This window comes from Chlorocebus sabaeus, chromosome 8, assembly GCF_047675955.1.
Source record: "Chlorocebus sabaeus isolate Y175 chromosome 8, mChlSab1.0.hap1, whole genome shotgun sequence".
Taxonomy (NCBI): Eukaryota; Metazoa; Chordata; class Mammalia; order Primates; family Cercopithecidae; genus Chlorocebus; species Chlorocebus sabaeus.
In genome coordinates this window covers 7501406-7518834 of record NC_132911.1, presented here as the reverse complement: position 1 = coordinate 7518834, position 17429 = coordinate 7501406, and the positions used below count along the sequence as shown (strand labels likewise).

The 17429-nt window shown below is 42.1% G+C and overlaps 1 long non-coding RNA gene across 3 annotated transcripts in view; it reads left to right on the top strand.

Moving 5' to 3' along the window:
• The window catches only part of LOC140712171 (uncharacterized), a 39353-nt gene that overhangs the window by 622 nt on the left and 21302 nt on the right, over positions 1-17429 (top strand). The window lies entirely within an intron of this gene.

Sequence of the window (17429 nt, the reverse complement as noted above, 5' to 3'; positions counted from 1 at the left end):
TTTAATAAGGAGTCTCCTTTTTTTTTTTTTTTGTAGTAATAAAAGTACTTGCGTGCACATGTAGAATCCATACAATACATACTTTTGTAGCCTTCACTAAAAGCTAGGAAGGCTGGATAGCTGTTTTATTGATGTTAAAGCAGATCCACAGGCCTTCTGGATCTTTCTCCTCCCCTTTGGCTGCAGTAAAAATGGTTTAATATGTAACCCTTTTCAAGGATAGTTGTACTTTAAAAGAATGCCAAATGATTTACCATATATATATATATATTCCACCTCCCCCCCCACCATAATGGAAGCCTGTGCTACCTTTAGGCAGGAGGGCATTTCAGTGGAAAGTTCTCATCTGGGCCAGGATGGTAGCTACTTTCTTTATACATGATTAACATCAAGTTACAACATCATTGGTAGATGATGACCTTTGGGGACAAAGCCAGGCGAATAGAGATCTCTCAAGTAGCAAGTATTTGAAGGCCAGCAGGAACCTTTACACAGTAGAAAGAGCTTCTTTCCCGTTCTGTGGCTGTCATTGCCCTGTACTGTAAGAAGCACAAGGTTTAGTACTGGAGGGAAAAAGTCATGGGTATGGACAATGTGCACAACTAATGCTCCTTATGCTTTCTTTAACGGAGACCAGACATCCCTACACTAGAACAGTGTGTGAAAAGATAAAGCAGGTTCTGTGTTCATGTTAGGATTGCTATGTACAAAGTCAATAAATATGTGTTTACGTGTAAATTTGTTACTGTGAATCACCCCAGCTGTTAATCACCAAGTTGTAAAGTTTTGTTCAATGTTTGGCATGAAAACACAGAACTTTCTCTTGCTCCCTCTTTATCTCCAAACCCAGCTCCTGACTTATCAGTTATTCTCTGTGCTGCTCCCGCTCCTCTCTTCCTGTGAACAGTCCCAGATCCACCCTCTCTTTCTGCCACTACCCGGCTCTGTTTTTCTGTTTTTTTCTCCCTTTTCAGTTCATACCTCTTAGTTGATAATCAGCCTACACTCTCTGCCTCCTTACCTTGTACTTTTGTTGAGCCCTTGCAGTCTGATGACCTTTTCCACTCCTCTGCTGGAATGGTGCTTCTTTCAGAGCACAACCGACTTCCTCCTCTGCATACCCTGCTGGGCACCAGTGGAACAGTGAAAGGTGAAGTCTGTCTATGCCTTCCTTGTACAACATTTAACAAGGAGTTTCCTGTGGGATGAAAAGGGGACGTTCGTGGTTCTATGGGAGCATGTATCAAGGCAATCTAATTTAGTCTGGAGACAAGGAAGGCTTCTCAGGTGAAATGGTATTCCCGGTGAAGCTTGAGGACTTAGCGGGCCTTCCACGGGAGAATGGCACATTTGAACGCCTGAAGCTGAGAAAACACCATATTCTCATGCTTAGCACTGGAGTGGGCCACAATGTTCTTTTTAAAATTTTTTGAGATGCCCCTTGAAAGAATGCTGTGTATTCCTATCACACTTTCTTAAATTGATATTTAAATATTTTTATCAGCTGGGCATGATAATACTTGTAATTGGAGCACTTTAGGAGGCCAAGGAGGAAGGATCACTTAAGCGATTTGTAGAGTGAGATCTCCGTCTCTACAAATATGTATTTTTTAATTAGCTGGATGTGATTGTTCATGCCTGTAGCCCCAGCTACCCAGGAGGCTGAGTTGGGAGGATTGCTTGAGCCCAGGAGTTCAAAGCTGCTGTGAGCCATGATCGCGTCACTGCAATCCAGCCTGAGTGAAAGAGAAAGACCCTGTCTCAAAAAAAGGCGGGGGGGCTTTTAATGATAAATTTTAAAAGGCTTTTAATTATAAATGTAAGTAGTTACGAAAGAAGTTGTGATGAGTTGTGAATGAGGTTTTGAAGATAAAGTGATTATAGAAAATGTTTAAATGTATGCAGTGAGTTATAAATACTATAGTGATTTAATATCCACCCCATCGTTCATTTCAAAAATACTGAAGCCTTTGACCAGTTGAAAATTTTGCATTGATCATTTTTCTCCCTGAAAATATTTTTATTTCGATTCTACCACAGGATTCTATCGTAAGTGAATATGCTCTATCCTTTAAAGTTTTTTATTGATCAGACTGTATCATTAGGGTTCTAAGAAGCAAATTTTCTTCTGGATTGAACTGTTACTATTATTAGCAATGCACAGTTTAATCAATGTGTTTCACAAAATCTGACAAGGAACTGTAGGCAAAAGAAAAGAAAAAAAAAAAGAAAGTTTTACCAGAAACGCATCTCTTAATGGCCCCTTCGTTAAAATAAATTGTCTCTGTTGGCATCCTCAGGGTTATTATACCTTTCTACCTCAGCAGGGCAGCACCATGTAGTAAGATTTGGGATGTGCCAGGTGGGAGAGGAGCCATTATGAAGTGCCAGGTGGGCCTGGACTCCAGGAGTCCTCAGTCAGATAACTTTTAGAAGAGTTGGGATCTGAAAAACTGAATCCCTTGAAACTGCTCATGACCACATGTGTCCATATTCTCAGGGATATGCATACCTCCATTCGAAGATTGTTTTCACAGAAATCATTGGGGTAAGGAAAGGAGACGAGGATGGTAGGGATTGAGTCTGGAAAGATAGGCAAGAACCAGATGACAGCAGGGTCTTGGGAGACACGTAAAGATTTTAGAGTTTATCCCAAAGGACAGGGAAGCTACTGAGATTTTAAGGAGAGGAGTGATGTGCTTATATTTGATCTTTTTAAAAGTTGTTCAGGCATTGTGGAGAGTACATTTTAAACAGTTTGGAGACTATAGCTAGACTCCCAGCTAGAAAGGATGATAGTGGCCTAGCCTTTGATGGTGACCATGTATGGAGAGAAAAATGAATCCCTCATGCACAGCGTTCTTGGAAGGACATTTGACAGTATGTTCTAAGAATGGACAGCCAAATGGTTTGGATCTGTGTTCCCACCCAAATCTCATTATCAGTCTTAACCCCCAGTGTTGGAGGTGGGGCCTGGTGCCAGGCAGTTGGATCATGGCGGCAGTTTTCTCACGAGTAGTTATCACCATCCCTCTTGGTACTTGTCCTCAGGATAGTGAATGATTCTCGCGAGATCTGGTGGTTGAAAATTTTGTAGCGCAGTGGCTCCCACCTGTAATCCCAGCACTTTGGGAGACTGAGGCGAGTGGATCACGAGATCAGGAAATCGAGACCATCCTGGCTAACAAGGTGAAACCCTGTCTCTACTAAAATTACAAAAATCAGCCCGGTGTGGTGGTAGGCGCCTGTAGTCCCAGCTACTCAGGAGGCTGAGGCAGGAGAATGGCATGAACCCGGGAGGCGGAGGTTGCAGTGAGCCAAATTTGCACCACTGCCTGGGCAACAGAGCGAGACTCTGTCTCAAAAAAAAAAAAAAAAAAAAAGAAAATTGTGTAGCACCTCCCCACTCACCTCACTCTCGCTCCTGCTCTTCCTTCGCCTTTCACCACGATTTCACGTTTCCTGAGGCCTCCCGGAAGCTGAGCAGATACCAGCACTATGCTTCCTGTATAGCCAGCAAAACTATGAGCCAATTAAACCACTTTTCTTTATAAATTACCCAGTCTCCAGTATTTCTTTATAGCAATGCAAGGACAGCCTAATACAGACAGATACCCTTTTAATTAGTCAATCTCCCTAAGTGCACATCATTAGCAGAATGGCTCTGTGGGTACACAGTACTGATATGTGAAATGGTATGCAGCAGCTGGACAGGAGTAAGTAGCCCTAAATGCGTAGTCGTGGACAGATCTCCAGGACACTAGGTGACAAAGCAAGTTGCTGGATAATACATGCACTATGATCCTATTTCTGCAAAAACTAAATAAAACTGGTCAGTTCCCCTTCATGCTTTTATTTTGCTGTTTGCACAGATAAAACTAGAAGGCATTCCTGTTATAAAAAGTGTAAGCAATACTGTTTTGAATATTGAATAAAATGTGGACATTTCCCTCATGCCGCACCTAGTCCCATTTTCTTACCCAGAGGTTACAGCTATCTACTTATGCAGTAGATGCTTGGCAGTCCTTTGCCTCTTCCCTCCTTGAGGTGACTAAGATGGTCATACAGACAGCCACCCCTCCCGACAGAGCCCATGTGATCTGGGGGAAACTGACCCCACCCGTAATGGGCCACCATCAGTCTAGGGCTGTGTTTTTTTTGAAGTGTGGACCTTGAAGCCTTCAGGCTCCTCAAGACCCTTTCAGGTGGTGTGAGGGAAAAATGTTTTCACAGTAATACTGAGACATCATTTGCCTTTTCACTATTAGATTTGCAGTGGTGATGCAAAAGCGGGGGTAGGTAAATCCACTGACACCTCACTGGAAGTAAGGCAATGACACAAAAAGGTACCCACTAGTGACCATCATGTTCTTCATTGCCATGTGATCATGGCAAAAACACTTCACTTGAGAATAGTCTCAATGTGGTAGCAAAAAATAAAAAATAAAAAAAGTCAATTTTATTAAGTTTCAACTGTGGAGTACGCATCTTGTGAATACTCCATGTGACTAAACGGAACTTGCATGAAACACATGGGATGCATACCAAAGCTCAATAGCTCCCCTGTAGGAAACGACCTCTGAGCTGCAAGTTGAGAGCTACCTTTTTCATGGAACATCAGTTTTGCTTGAAAGAATAACTAGCAGATAAACTGGTGAGTCTGGCAGACATTTTTTCCGAAAACAAATTCACTTCAAAAGAAAACAGTGGGTAGTGTTGCCAACAATAAAATCGAAGCTTTCAAGTGAAAACTTGAATCTTGGAAAACATATGTTGCTCTATGAGCTTGATACCCTCTCAATTCTAGAAGACATTTTTCTTTCTTTCTTTTTTTTTTTTTTGTCTTTAAGTTCTAGGGTACATGTGCACAATGTGCAGGTTTGTTACATATGTATACATGTGCCATGTTGGTGTGCTGTACCCATTAACTTGTCATTTACACTAGGTATATCTCTTAATGCTATCCCTCCCCGCCCTGCCCCGACCCCACGACAGGCCCCGGTGTGTGATGTTGCCCATCCTGTGTCCACGTGTTCTTATTGTTCAGTTCCCACCTATGAGTGAGAACATGCGGTGTTTGGTTTTTTGGCCTTGCGATAGTTTGCTGAGAATGATGGTTTCCAGCTTCATCCATGTCCCTACAAAGTACGTGAACTCATCGTTTTTTATGGCTGCATAGTATTCCATGGTGTATATGTGCCACATTTTCTTAATCCAGTGTATCATTGATGGACATCTGGGTTGGTTCCAAGTCTTTGCTATTGTGAATAGTGCTGCAGTAAACATATGTGTGCATGTGTCTTTATAGCAGCATGATTTTTAATCCTTTGGGTATATAGCCAGTAATGGGATGACTGGATCAAATGGTATTTCTAGTTCTAGATCCTTGAGGAATTGCCACACTGTCTTCTTGAAGACTTTTTTCATGAGATCTGTGGTAGTAGCAACCATTGTGATTTTTCAATACTGTATCATGAAATGTGTCAGAATTTAGAAGGTTGGCACAATGCAGTAAACCAATGTTTTTAAAATAATGCATGATATTTAAAAATGATGAATGGGTAAATGGCTCTTGCAAGCACAAGATATACCAATGGGTTTTAATTTAACTACAAAAATTTCATTGATGTAATTTCAAACTTTACATGACTGTTAACCTTTAAGCAATCACCAGTTCCTGAGTTTTAGTGTAATATGAAAGAATAGTCACATTATCTGAAAAGGCTATAAAAATACCCCTTCTAGGCCGGGCACTACCGGTAGCTCATGCCTATAATCCCAGCACTGTGGGAGGCCGAGGTGGGCAGATTGTTTGAACCCAGGAGTTTGAGACCACCCTAGGTAACATGGCGAAACCCCGTGTTTCACCACAGAAAATACAAAAATTAGCCATATGTGGTGGTGCATACCTGTAGCCTCATCTAGCTACTCCGGAGGCTAAAGTAGGAGGGTCACCTGAGCCCAGGAGGCTGCAGTGAGCTGAGATCACGCCACCGTACTCCAGCCTAGAGGACAGAGTGAGACCCTGTTCCCCCGCAGCCCCCCCCAAAAAACCCTTTTTCCAATTACAAATCTATATAAGGCTGGATTTTCTTTATACATTTCAGCCAAAAACAACGACAACAACAACAACAAAACACAAAACATGGCAGCAGATTGAATGCAGAAGCACTGTGTTTCATTAAGCCACATTAAAAAGATTTGAAAAAATAAGAAAGTAAAACAATGCCACTTTTCCTGAATTTTCTATTGTTTTTGAAAATAGTCTTTTAAGCACAATGGCACAATGTTATAAAGCCCAAACTCTTATGGTGAAGTAATAACCCCCTGCCCTGCTTTAGCACATGACCTTATTTGGCTATGGTCTCCACAGAGGTACCCAAATTAAAATTAGTCCGTTAGGTCATTAGGATGGGCCCTAATCCTTCTGAGAAGAGGACATTTGGACACAGACATGTGGGGGAAGATGGTGTAAAGAGTTATAGGGAGAAGGCTGTCCACAAGCCAAGGAGAGAGGTCTGGAACAGATCCTTCCCTTTATAGGCAAGTTTATTTTTTCCCCCTCAGACTTCACTGATTTGATCCTGTAAAGCAAACTGGGTTGGGAGACTGAGGCAGGCAGATTACAAGGTCAGGAGATCAAGACCATCTTGGCCAACATGGTGAAACACCGTCTCTACTAAAGTACAAAAAATTAGCCAGGCCTGATGGCACGTGCCTGTAATCCCAGCTACTTGGCAGGCTGAGGCAGGGGAATCGCTTGAAGCCTGGAGGCAGACGTTGCAGTGAGCTGAGATCATGCCACGGCACTCCAGCCTGGTGACAGAGCGAGACTCCGTCTCAAAACAAAAACACCACTTGGAATAGACAGATCAACAAGGAAAAAAAAGGCATGTTTATTAACATGCATTCAGGCATAGAAGTCACACAAAATATGAAAAACTCAAATGGCCAAGTGGACGATGCTTTGTTTAATTTTTTTTTTTTTTTTTGAGACGGAGTCTTGAGGCTGTGTCGCCCAGGCCTGAGTGCAGTGGCACAGTCTTGGCTCACTGCAACCTCTGCCTCCTGGGTTCAAGCGATTCTCCCACCTCAGCCTCCCGAGTAGCTGGGACTACAGGCATGCACCACCGCGCCTGGCTAATTTTTGTGGTTTTAGGATTTCACCATGTTGGCCAGGCTGGTCTCAGACTCCTAACCTCAAGTTATCTGCCTGCCTCAGCCTCCCAAAGTGCTGAAATTACAGGTTTGAGCCACCGCTTCAGGCCGGTTGATGCTTTTATACCATCTTGAGGTTACAGAAAGAATGGGGACTTGGGTCCTAGCAAAACAGGTTATGGGAGGGAGAGAAGAGGAGACCTGGCATCTAAGGCAGTCTTGTTATGCAGAGGAAACCAAGGTAGCAGCCCTCAGGAAGAATAGAAGGTAGGTAGGCAGTGGGAAGTGTTTGTCAGATTCTAAAGGTTTGAGACTGTCAGGTCATCTTTCCTAGACCCGGACCAGGGGGGCTTCAGAGAAAGCCTTCTTACAGCTGTTGTTTACTTTGCTTCATTTCCTCTGCAGATGCAAACCTCCTCCCCACCACCCCCAACTCAAAAGGGGAGACTAGATTTGCAGGGCAATTATTGTGTTTACAGGCCTTCTGAATAGCCATTTTGAAACATGTCAAATAAGTCTATTTTGGGGTAAAATATTTGGTGTCGTTTTCGTCCCAGCCTTCACAAAGAACCAACCCTGTTGACAGCTTGTTTTTAAACTTTCTGCTCCCAGCACTGAGAGACAATAAATGCCTTTTTAAAAAGCCACATAGTGTGTGGTACTGTGTTACAGCAGCCCTAGCAAACTCTTATCACTTCTGTGCTTGAAATACTCACAGCTCAGAAAAAAATCCAAATTAAGTCCTGCCTGTGGCCTGCAAGGCTGTACCATGAGCTGCTTCCCTGACCTCAGTACACAGCTCTGCCCAGACCATCGATACTTAGGTGTGCCATGACCTGACTGTCAGGACTAAGCCAACTTCAATGTGACTTGATTCTGTTGACCTAAAAGGAAGAAGCTGGGGCAAAATTAACATAAATAGGGAGTGTATTGGGGCCAAGCTTGAGGACTGCAACCCAGGAGCATAGTTTCAAGTTGTCCTGAATATACACTCCAATTAGCAGCGATTACAAGTGGATTTTTAAAGGGAAATGGGGACAAGAGAGTGGGCTGATACAAAGTGGTTTGTCAGGAACTCTCTTTGGCGTCACATAAATAACGTTAATTAGTGATTGGCTATATATTGCTAAGCTGTAGGTTATAGTGTCAGTTGCAGCGTTATTAGGTTAATTTATAGCTACTTGTGGCAATAGCAAACAGTTTTTAAAGATGATTGCATAGCTCAAGGGGGAAGTAGGATGTGACCATGGTCTTGTTATATGTTCTTTTTTATTTTTTATGGTACAGGGTCTAGCTATGTTGCCCAGGCAGGTCTTGAACTCCTGGGCTCAAGTGATCCTCCTGCCTCAGCCTCCCGCGTAGCTGGGACTACAGGCACACACCTCCTTGCTGGGCTTCTGTGATCTTACTTTAATGTCTCTCTTGGCCTGATAATTAAAAAGACTAGCATTCCTCAGATAAAAATTCTTCTCTTTTCTCAACTCTTTGTTCCAGGAAATTCTTGTCCAGGAAGATAAGGCAATATAAAACCAGTCAATAACTTTGTTGTTTTCTTCAGGAATCTCTTAAATGACCATTTATCCAAACAATAGATTGCCGGCTAGCCCCTTCCCAGCACACCAGGAGGCTTCTCTGGGTAAACAGCCCTCTCAGGACAATAGATCCCACAGGTGCTTCTCACAGAACTGTTTGTGCCTCAACTTGCTCTGAAACCCTTGCCTAGCTGTGCCCTCCAGTTATTTGCACAATATCAATTAGATCCCCTACTGACACAGGATTTGTCTTAACCCCTTTACCAGACTTGCAGCAGGGGTGGGTCTACTTAGCCTACTGCACTCAGCCCCTCGAGGGAGGGAGCACGTGGGTGAGTGAGTGTGGGACCTGGCCGGCCACTCCGAGGGCCAACACCTACTTTGACCTGAGACTCTATGTGAGGGAATCTGTGTGCCATGCTAAGTCCCTGGCACACTGCCACTGTGTGGGTGCACATGGGCGCTTTCCCAGTCCTTCCGCCTTATGGGAGGTGCCCCTATAACCATGCAGTGGGTTCATCTTGCCTGCTGCCAAGATAGAGCTGATTTATCAAGATAGGGGGATTGCAGTAGAGAAAAAGTTTAATTCAGGCAGAACCAGCTGAATGGGAGACCAGAGTTTTATGATGCAAATCAGTCTCCCTGGAAGTTCAGAGGCTACAGTTTTACAAGGATACTTTGGGTGTTGCTGATTTGTTGGGGATGCAATCATAGGGGTGTGGAAAATGGTCCCCGTGCATGCTGTGCTGAGTCTACTTCTAGGTGAGGCCACAAGGCCAGTTGATGGTCCCAGTGTGTCAGTTGTCAAAAATGCAAATACCTGAAAGGACATCTCAAAAGGCCAGTCTTAGATTCTACAATAGTAATGTTACCTGTGGGAGTAGTTGGGGAAATTTCAAGTCTTGTGACCTCTGGAACAATGGCTGGCAACCATTCACATCTTTACCTGAGCAGAATTCAGGCTCCCCTCATCTTTCTACCTGATTGTCTTTCGTTAACTTTACAAAGGCAGTTTAGTTTTGGGGAAGAGACATTACCATTTAAACTGTAAACTGGATGTCTCCCAAAGTTAGGTTAGCCTGAGCCCAGGAATGATTAAGAGCAGTTTGGAGGTTAAAGGCAAGATGGGGGTTGGTTAGATCAGATCTCTTTCACCATCACGATTTCCTCTTGTAAAGGTGCTGTCACTGCCTGGAGGCACTGCTATATGGTATAGAGCTAAAGAACCAAATTTGTACAAGGAAATCGTCCCCTTCAGCCCCTGGTGATTGGATCCAAGGTAATTAAGTCATAGACCAAGTAATTAAGTCACTGGAAACAAAAATATTATAGCCAAACAGAAGTAAGCACTGGAGCACAGAATAGAGAATTACAGTCATAATTGGTACCATGGTGTATTATTAGTCCATTCTCATGCTGCTATAAAGAAATATCCAAGACTGGGTAATTTATTAAAGAAAAGAGGTTTAATTGACTCACAGTTCTACATGGCTGGGGAGGTCTCAGGAAACTTACAGTCATGATGGAAGGCTAAGCAGAAGCAGGCACCTTCTTCACAAGGCAGCAGGAGGGAGAGTACCAGCAGGGGAAATGCGAGATGCTTGTAAAACCATCAGATGTCATGAGAACTCACTCACTGTCATGAGAACAGCATGGGGGAAACCGCCCTCATGATCCAATCATCTCCACCTGGTTTCTCCCTCAACACTTGGGGATTATGAGGATTACAATTCAAGATGAGATTTGGGTGGGGACACAGCCAAACCATATCACATGGGAACCCAAAACCACATACATGTTGATGCTTTGGGAGAGCAGGAAGTAATGAAGCTGGCAGCATTGTTTGGAGAAGAACGTATGGTACCTCTCAAGATTGTGCTTACCTTTAATGGTCCCACACATAATCCCTTTATTGGTGATCTGCATCCCAATATTGAGGTGGTGTTTCTCCTTCCAAAACACTACTTCTTTGATTCAACCAGTGGACCAAGGACTTATGGTGCCTTTAAGGCCCGCTACCTGAGAAGGAGTTTTGCCTAGACTATTGCTGTGGCTGAGGAAGATGCTGAGAAGACACTGATGCAACTCTAGAAGGATTACAACATCTATTGTAGCAGGACGAACCGCAGACAAAACTCAGACACTAAGTTAAAGAAGGAAGGGGTTTATTCGGCCGGGAGCATCGGCAAGACTCCTGTCTCAAGAGCCGAGCTCCCCGCGTGAACAATTCCTGTCCCTTTTAAGGGCTCACAATTCTAAGGGGGTCCACATGAGAGGGTCGTGATCGATTGAGCAAGCAGGGGGTATGTGACTAGGGGCTGCATGCACTGGTAATCAGATCGGAACAGAACAGGACAGGGATTTTTACAATGCTTTTCCATACAATGTTTGGAATCTATAGATAACATAACCAGTTAGGTCAGGGGTCGATCTTTAACTACCAGGCCCAGGTTCCGGCACCGGGCTGTCTGCCTGTGGATTTCATTTCTGCCTTTTAGTTTTTACTTCTTTCTTTGGAGGCAGAAATTGGGCATAAGACAATATGAGGGGTGGTCTCCTCTCTTACTATGACTGCATCAAGAACCTTGGCATGGTCACCAAGGCGTGTATGAATGGAATCTGGACGAAGACACTCAAGAGGTTTGTCTGTGACTTCAAAAGATTAGCCAGGATGAGGAGGTTGCAAACACCAAGGCTGTGGTTGTCATAGCAAACGGCTCCAACTAGGTGTGAATGAGGATGATGTAGAGGAGAAGAATGAGGAGCTGTTGGAACTGGAACAGGAATGCATAGCTGAAGAAGAGACAAGAGAAGAGGAAACTGAGAGAAAAAAGAACTCCCAAGAAAATTAACAGTGAAGGTTTGGCAGAAGCTTTTGTAGACCTCAGAAAGCTCCTTAAAAAGTTTGAAAACATAGAGCCCAACACTGAAAAGTTTTCATTAATAAAGAGGAATGTACATGGTGCATTATCTGTTTGCAGGCAAATCTGTGATGTAAAAAAGCAGTAAACCAAGCAAACCACCAAAGACATATTTCTGAAAATAGCAACGCTTCCTAAAGAGCCTCAGGGAGATCCTTCAGGAGAAATCCAGAAGGATAGATTGTGGTCATAGGAGATGACAGCTCCAAACCTGTTATTTCCCCTGAATATTTTCTAGTGGGATAAGATGTGGAGATGAAACATGGTGATATTGATAATCCTGACCCTGTGTAGACTGAAGCTGATGTATGTGTTTGTGTCTTAGTTTTTAATAAAAAGTTTAGAAAGTAATAGAAAGTTTTTTAAATGGCTTATAGAATAGAGATATGAAGAAAGGAAATACTTTTGTACAGCTGTACAATGTGTATTTTAGGCTAAGTGTTGTAAGAATCACAATGTTTTTAAAAATTGGTTTTTAAACAAGTTATAGCAAAGTAAGGTTAATTTATTATTTAAGAAATAAATTCTAAAAAATAAATGTAGTGTAGCCTGTAAGTGTACAGTGTTTATAGTATCTCTAAGTATAGCATGACTGTATTTCCCTTTGTTACAAAGAAGCTGCACGGTGACTTACAATGATGCATGCAGAACAGCAGAATAAAACAAGTAATGAAATGAGGCAAAAACTCATGAAGAGTAGGCAAGTACAGGGAGGCCAAGATGAAGTCAGTGCTGTGCAGACCCTCTGTGGTTAGGCATAACTTTAGGCTAAAGTCAATGCTAAGCTTTTGGAGCTCAGCCTGGGTTTCTCTGTAGAAGGGTTTTAAACTGTAGATTTTACACACATGCGCACATACACACATACACTGATTTTGAAAATTAAAAATTAAATGTTTTAGTGGCTTTCAGATATATACAATTGAACTTACTTATTTTATCTTGTGTCAAATTTGATAAGTTGTGGTTTTTAAGAAATTTGTTCACTTCATCTAACTTGTCAAATTTACTAGCAAAAAAATTGTTTATAATATTCTTTATCTCTATAATTATGTCCCCTTTTTCATAACTGATATTAGTGATCTTGTTTTCCCACCTTTTCCCCATTGAACAAACAAGCAAGGACTTTGTCAATTTTATAATTTTGTTGTTATTGTTGTTTTGTGAGACAGAGTCTCACTCTGTTGCCCAGGCTGGAGTGCAGTGGCACGATCTTGGCTCACTGCAATCTTCACCTCCCAGTTTCAAGCGATTCTCGTGCCACAAACTACTGAGTAGGTGGGTTTCCATGCATGTGCCACCATGCCAGGCTAATTAATTTTATTAATATTTTTAAAGAACCAACTCTTGGCTTCATTGATTATTTTTTGCCTGCTTTTTGATTCACTGATTTTTGACCTAACTTTTTATTTATTTCCTTCTACTTTCTCTGTATTTAATTTGATGGTTTTTAGCTTCTTGAGTTGGAAGCTTGTTGATTTTTAACCTTTTTTTCTCAGAAATGAATTTAAAGCCATACATTTTCTTGCAAGTACCTCTTTAGCTGTATCCACAAGTCTTTTTTTTTTTTTTTTGAGATCAAGGTCTTACCCTGTCGCCTCGACTGGAGTGTGGTGGTGGCATGATCTCAGGTCATTGCAGCCATTATTTCGTACGCTCAAGCAATTCTTCTGCCTCAGCTTCCTGAGTAACTAAGACTACTGGTGCATGCCACCATGCCTGGCAATTTTTTTTTCCCCTAGAGATGGGGTCTTGCTATGTTGACCAGGCTACAAAATTTGACAACTTTTGTGTTAGTGTAGATTTCTTCTTCTTCTTTCTTCTTTTTTCTTCCTGCTACTGCTTCTTGTTTTTTGTTGTTTTGGGGTTTGTTTTTTTTTTTTTTTTTTTTTTTTTGGACAAGGTCTTTCTCTCTCCACCCTGGCTGGAGTGCAGTGGTGTGATGATAGCTCTTTGCAGCCTTGAACTCCAGGGCTCTGAGTACACGGGACTGCATATGTCGCCACTACCAGCTAACTTTAAAAATTTTTTGTAGAGACATGATCTCACTGTGTTGCCCAGGGAGCTCTTTAACTCCTGACCTCAAACAATCCTCCTGCCTTGGCCTCCCAAAGTGCTGGGATTACAGTTGTGAGCCACCTTGCTCAGCCCACTAGCCCTTCCTACTGATGGTGATTAGCTTGCAGGGCCTGTTGCCTATTTGGAACCTCTGAGTTTGTGATATTAAAGTCTTGCCATCTGCATGTCAGAGGGTTTGTGTTCTCTTTTCTACAGTTTCCACTTATGCAAAAGTTACCGTAAGAGGAGCCAGGAAAGGTTGTTGGGATGTTGAGTCAGCCTACAATTTTAACAAACACGACATCAAGGCCAAGCGAGCCGCAGTCTGCTTAGGTCCCACAACTGGTACCAATGGCACTGGGACCAAGTCCCACGGCTTCTAATTCCCAGGTCACTGCTCACCACTCCATTAACTCCTCCACTATGTCCTCACCTTGGCTTACGTGTTTGTACATATTCTTAGTCCTCCATGCAGATTCAAATTTGACTTCATGTACTTCCACTTATCTTGGCAAAGAAAATGGACTTTGTAGTGATCGTTTTGATTTCTTTCTTTGTGTTGTAACTTAGATTTTATTATAGCATATCCAGTAGGACAAAAGTCACATTGAAAGACTATTGTGAGTGAAGTCCAGTCTTTGATTGCCTTGCAAACTAAAGTGTAGAATTACAGATTTGAAGACCTGTCAGTTGGTCGGCCAGGGATGCAGGAGTGTAGAAGACTTTGCTTCCAGCTTCCTTATGATTCTCTGGGGAAGTGTGTTGCAGTCATCATGACTGCCAGCTCTGCCTCCTTACCTCTACCACTCACCAGCTATTTTTCTTTCTGTGTATGATCGAATGATACTTGCTGCCGTTCGCTAGGGATGATGTAGGCACCAATCCAATATACCCCTTGCATTTAGCCTGCGTCTTAAAAACATTTAATTTTTTTCCATTTTTTCCTTCACTCCTGGCTTTTAGTTTTACAGTCTAATACTATTTTTCAGCACTACTTTGAATACTCAACAGTGTGATCATATTGAGTGTTCAAGGATCTACATGCTTTATTTAAAATGTGTTGAAAATCACTTTTATTTTTCAAATTTGTTTTCTTAGAAATCATTTCAAAAATTCTGAAACAATGAGACTCTTAAGATTTAACAAAACCATCTCTCCCATCTATAATCTTCTAATAATTTCTGTCATTTAAACAAATTATTCTTTTCTGTTGAAAGATATATATTTTGGAAATGTCCCTGCCCTGATTCCTTTCATTTTTGTAAAGAGAACATTGGAGACAAACCACTGGAATGAGCCATAGTTATCCGCGCCTGAACATCAATCACTCTTCCAGCCCACTAGGGGACCCCCGTGATAATTCCCCTTTGCCTCTGCCAAAAGATGTCAACAGCATCTTACATAATGTGACTCTCTCTGGACAGATGACCCCAGATATGTGTCTCTGGCCTTGGCCTGTGACCGTTTTATTATCCGGCTTCTGCATGTCTTTCTTTTTTTTTTTTTTTTTTTTTTTTTGAGACAGAGTCTCACTCTGTTGCCCAGGCTGGAGGCTGGAGTGCAGTGGGGCGATTTCGGCTCACTGCAACGTCCACCTCCCAGGTTCAAGTGAGTCTCCTGCCTCGGCCTTCTGAATAGCTGGGATTACAGGCGTGTGCCACCACGCCCGGCTAATTTTTTGTGTATTTTTAGTAGAGACAGGGTTTTACCATGTTGGTCAGGCTGGTCTTGAACTCCTGACCTCATGATCCACCTGCCTTAGTCTCCCAAAGTACTGGGATAACAGGTGTGAGCCACTGCGCCCGGCCTTCTCCATGTCTTTCTGATGGTTTTGTCTCCTTTGGACAGGTACTGATACCTCAAAGAAGAGTTCAAAGATACAGCTTCCATTGTCTCTGGCTTTTAAGGCTTGTGTCACATACTAAGAGGGGATAATAAGCTTCTTTGCTTCCTTTATTTTCTCTACTGCATATTATCGCTATTTTTGTTATCAAAACTTAAAACTCAGATTTTTAAATGATTTTTTCCTCTTATTTCCTGAATAATATATTACTTTCAGATTTATCTTTTTCTGCCAAGAGCTTTATTATTTAATATTACAACGGGAAACAAAATCCTTCCATTTAAATCTTTCTAAACCATGATGTGCCTACAGAATTTTTGCCATTAATTGCAAGCCTTAAGCAAAAGATACATCACTCCCACAACATTATCTCACACTTAGACACACTACATATATTCTATTTACATAAAGTGTTTTTAAAAATTAATGAAAAAGACATGAACAGATACTTTTCAAAAGAAGACATACATATGGCCAACAAGCATATGAAAAAAGGTTAGTATCACTGATCATTAGAGAAATCAAAACCACAATGAGATACCATCTCACGCCAGTCAGAATTGTTATTATTAAAAAGTCAAGAAATAACAGATGCCGGTGAGGTTGTGGGGGAAAAGGAATGCCTATTCACTGTTGGAATGTAAATTAGATCAACCATTGCAGAAAATAGTGTAGCAATTCCTCACAGAGCTAAAAACAGAACTACCGTTCAACCCAGCAATCCCATTACTGAGTGTATACCCAAAGGAGTCTAAATCATTCTACCATAAGGACACATGCAGGCAACTGTTCATTGCAGCACTATTCACAATAGCAAGGACATGGACTCAACCTAAATGCCCATCAATGGCAGATTGAATGCAGAAAATGTGGTACATATACACCATGGAATGCTATGAAGCTATAGAAAGAATGATTATGTCCTTTACACGAACATGGATGGATCTGGAAGTGATTATCCTTAGCAAACTAATGCAGGAACAGAAAACCAAATACCACATGTTCTCACTTACAACTGGGAACTAAATGATGAGAACACGTGGACACAAAGGGAGAACAACACACACTGAGGCCTACTTGAGGGTAAAGAGTGGGAGGAGGGAGAGGATCAGGAAGAATAACTATTGGGTAGTAGGCTTAGTACTTGGATGATGAAATAATCTGTACAGTGAACCCCTGTGATATGAGTTTACCTGTGTAACAAACCTGCACATATGCCCCTGAACCTAAAATTAAAGTTTTTAAAAATTTACTTCAATATTTAAAAATTTACTTCAATATTTTATTGTTCATTCTTCTTTGCCCAATATTAATTAATTTAACAATTATTTTGACCTTACCATGTATCACATGGGAGAAGACAGACATGGTCTATGCCTTCTTGGAGCTAACAGCCCAGTAAGTGAGATTGACCAGACCTCTTTTCTAAATTCAACAAGAATATTTTAGTCCGTATCTCTTCCACTGATTACAACAAACTTTGAGAACAAAGGCATCTACCTGAAGACTCTGAAAAGTAAACAACAGCAGGGGAGAGAAAAACTTGAAGAATAACCAATATCAGTGAGTTTCCAAGTTTTTTTTCTTTCTTCATCTTTTGCCTTCCACACGAGGGTGGCCTGCAACATGAACTGTAGAGCCTCACAGTGGACACACAGAGCAGAAACTTTAAGAGAACCCCTTCCTTTCAGCCAGGCATGGTGGCTCTCTCCTGTAATCCCAGCACTTTGGGAGGCCGAGGCAGGAGAGTTGCTTCAGACAGGGAGTTTGAGAATCTCCATGCAAAACCCTGTCTCCACAAAAACTAGCCTCGTGTGGCTAGTATACGAAAACTAGCCTCGTGTGGTGGCGTGTGCCTGTCATCCCAGCTACTCCGGAGGCTGAGGCATGAGAATCGCTTGAACCTGAGAGGCGGAGGTT